This window comes from Chrysochloris asiatica, unplaced genomic scaffold (genome assembly GCF_000296735.1).
Source record: "Chrysochloris asiatica unplaced genomic scaffold, ChrAsi1.0 scaffold00048, whole genome shotgun sequence".
NCBI lineage: Eukaryota > Metazoa > Chordata > Mammalia > Afrosoricida > Chrysochloridae > Chrysochloris > Chrysochloris asiatica.
The window spans coordinates 14667469-14671590 of record NW_006408566.1 but is presented as its reverse complement, the minus strand read 5'-3'; the positions used below and the strand labels follow the sequence as shown (position 1 = coordinate 14671590).

The 4122-nt window shown below is 35.9% G+C and overlaps 1 protein-coding gene across 1 annotated transcript in view; it reads right to left on the bottom strand.

Moving 5' to 3' along the window:
• Nucleotides 1-4122, bottom strand: part of LOC102815069 (TM2 domain-containing protein 1-like) — an 81525-nt gene that overhangs the window by 10282 nt on the left and 67121 nt on the right. The gene's annotated exons all lie outside the window — the stretch shown is intronic.

The following is a 4122-nucleotide window of genomic DNA, read 5'->3' as shown; positions in this document are numbered from 1 at the left end:
TCACTCTTTCTTCCTAGTCTGTCTTTGTCTGGAAGCTCATATGAAACCTGTCCACCATGGGTGTCCCTGCTGGTATTTAATATACCGGTGGCATAGCTTTCTGAATCACAGTAACTCACAAGCCACCACATTACAACAAACTGACAGATGAGTAGTGCCAAAATGAGTGGCACTGAAAATTTTATTAAAATGTTCCCTTTTTTGTTGGCACTTTTCACTGCCAAAATGAGTGGCACTGAAAAAGTACCTACAAAAAAGGGACATTTTTATAAATTTTCTAATAAGTTTCCTAAATGTCTTAGAGATTATACTGTTTTTGTGAACTTCTGTGGCTTATATAATTATTAATGCCTTAAGAAAATCCACTCTATAAACATAATAATAAAGTACCAATTTTCAGGGTACACAGCATGTTTCATTTAACAAATAAAAAACCCAATATGCTTCCTTTTGACACTTTGTACATACCAACTTATATTTCTATTGTTCCTTTATGTATCATCATCTCCTCCCCTCCCCTCTCCACCCTTTTGGTGGCTGTCTTGTTGCAATTCTATAAAACACAAAGAAAGCATTAACTTTCTTTGTGTTATGTAGAATCTAACATGTGGTTTTGGTAGAATTGAAAATGTTCAGATTTCCAAGCTATATCAGAAAAATCAAAAAGAAACAGAAAACAACAAGCATGTGATGTGACTTGAGCTCGCATACGCTGCTGGTGGGACGATGGAATAGTCACTGTGAAAACCAGTATGGTGCTTCCTTAACAAACTGAAGATAGAAACACCATATGATCCAGCAATCCCACCTACTACATATATATGCCCTAGAGAACTATGAGCTGTGACATGAACAGATAATCACAATAGCAAGATGTTGGAAACAACCTAAGTGTCCATCAACAGATGAACAGATAAAGTATGGGACACAGGCACAATGGAAAACTACACAAGTTAAAGAATAATGAATCAATGAAACACTTCAGGATATGGATGGGACTGGAGAATATTATGCTGAGAGAAATAAATCAGTCACAAAAAGATAAATATCATATGACACCACTATTAATATAAAAAGTCAAAAGAAAAGTTTACACTCAGAAAAAAACAATTTTGATAGTTACTGAGAGAACTGTTGTTGTTAAGTGCCATTGAGTTGGTTCCAACTCATAGCAACCCTATATATATAAGGTTTCTGATGAATTGCTTGTGGGTTTGAACCACCAACTTTGCACTGAGCAGTCCGATGCTTATACTACAGGGCCAGACACATATCGATTTAGGTGACGCAAAAGGCAATACACAATAAAGGGAAGGTCAGCACAATATGACCAAAGCAAAGGAAGACTCTGGAAGGTGCACCTGGGTTAAAGACAACAAAGGTAAATACTAATATATACAATCCTGCAATAACAGTAATAACAAACAATAATCTATGACTGGGTGCAAAGGTAGACATGAAAGCTGAGCAGGTGTGGGAAGGTGAATGGGGTTACACTCTTGCATATATATAGGTTTGACAAAGGATATTTCCACATGTGTATTTGTATGTGCTGCAAATACATCCTATACAAATACATCTCTATACAGTAGAGTTTATGTGGGGCAAAGTTATGAAAACTTCTTAGCTATAACCAAGAACACTGAAAAAGTAATAACTGGGCTTGGGAGCTTAGGACCATAGTCTCAGGAAACAACTAGGTTTATTGGCATAACATAGTCTCCAAAGATAATAAATATTCTGTATCTTTTTGGTGAGTAGCAACTGGTATCTTAAAAGCTTGTGAGTAGCCAGCTAAGGTGTAACAACTGGTTTTTCATCATCTGGATCAAAGAAGAGTGAAGAAAATCAAAGACTCCAGTAAATAGTTTGGCCAAGGACTAAGGGACCATGCAAACCACAGGTTCTACCCTGAGACCAGAAGAACCAGAGGGTGATACCCACTGTTGGCCACTCTAAAAAGGATCACAGTAGGAGATACTGGATAGAGTGAGAGAAAAATATAGACCACAGAGACTGGTAGAACCCTTGACACTATGGCCCTTAGACCTATTTCAGGCCTGGAACTAAACTCATCCCTATGGCTCAACTTTCAGCCAAACAATTGACAGGACTGTAAGATGGACAGGGAATTATGTACACCTTAGAAAAATCAATCACATGAGATCAAATGGTCAGCATTTGGCAAGGGATAAAGTGTAGTGCTGGACCACAAGGTTGGTTTGAACAGCAAGGTTGGTGGTTCAAATTCACCAGCCGCTCCTTGGAAACCCTATACAGGGTCACTGAGTTGGAACAGACTTGAAGGCACTTCACAACAACAACAAAGTCCAGCAGGTAGAAAGGAAGAGGAAAGAAGGTCAAACAGAAATGGTAAACATAGGGAGAAAGTTGTAAGAGCTCTGTTATACTGTGGGATTTGTGATCAATGTCACAAAACAAAATATGTGTGAACTGTTAAATGGAAAACTCATTTTCTATGTAAAGTTTCACCCAATTTACAAAAAGTTTAAGGGGGGAAAAGTGGATATAAGAGTATAAAAACATAGTCTTACTGGTCAATAGAGAATGGAAGGACTCTTGAGACTGTGGCCCTGGACACCCTTCAAACCAGGAATTGAACCCATCCCTGGAAATCACCTTTCAGCAAACAAGAGTCATATCTATCGAGTGAACAATAATCCCTATGACAGGTATAATTCTCAGAACAATCAACCATTCTGAGACCAATAGAGTAGCACAGTCCTGAAACCAAAACCAACCCAGAGTTCTGTTATATTGAACAAACTGCACCTAAATTCATGAAACAAAATATATATAAATTGTTAAATAGGAAACTAATTTGATCTGTACATTTTCATGCAAATCAGAATAAATAAAATTTAAAGGAAAAAATGTTCAGATTGTCTGAGTGAGCAAAGAGGTTTAAATGGAATCAAACTATCCTCCGTATTATATGTGTGTGTGTGTGTATAAGTATAAATAAAAACACTGGAGTGCATTGGCACTGAACTGCCAACCACAGGGTCAGTGTTTGTAGCCCAAGAACTGCTCTATGGGAGAAAGAAGAGGCTTTCTGTGAGAGCAAAGATGCACAGCCTCAGAAACTCTCTAAAGGGTCACTATGAGTTGGAATCGACTTGATGCACACAGCAACAACATATATAAACTTACATGGTCTACTCTTTACTTCATGATGCACATAAAATTATACAAGCACAAAGAATGAGTGTTTTATATCTTCATAAGTACCTTATTATAACTACATAATAATTAAATAGTTAGAAATGGTTGAAAGACTATATACTTTACATGTATCACTAAATTAGATTTTCATGTTTTCAAACATTTCATTGTGGTTTAGGTGAAAGTTTAAAGAGCCTCACTTAGATTTTTGTTGAATGCACAAAAGACCTGAATTAATTCTAGCTGTTATCCCATCCCTTCATCATTTATAGTATTTTCATATATTTTTAATCACTTTTTTATGTTGTATCATATATTTTTAAAAGTATGAAGCAATAAAAGAAACCTCCAAAGTTTATTAGAAAATAAATAAAACTCATGAAAGTATTTCTAGTTAATATAGCAATATGTGAAACTTACTTTAGCAATATGTGCAATTAGACTTTATAGTGTTTAGGTTCAAAGATGAAGTAATTAGCCCTATTTCTTTTCCCATGACGATTTTCTTGAATTTTTGTTATAATCACAAAGTATTTATAGAGCATGAGTCCATGAACAGTATGCTTCTGGCATCACAGCACAACAGAAATACACTGCTATTGATATTCACTGAGGAGTAATACTTAATGGTAAAAGAAAAATCAGTAAGAGAAAAAGAAAAACTAGGTATTGAGAGAAAAGGAAAGGAAAAAGAAATAAAACAATTATGCGTAAAACATAAAAGGCTTATGAAAAATTAGAAAACATGTACTCAGGACATAAATATTAGTAAAGTTTGTAATGTTGCTATTGTTATTAGGTTGCCTTCAAGTTGTTTTGACTCATAGAAGCTTGCCCACAACAGAAGAAAACACGGCCTGGTTCTGAGCCATCCTCAAAATTGTTACATTTGAGCCAGCTGCTGCTGCCAGTATGTCACACCATCTCTTTTTTTTT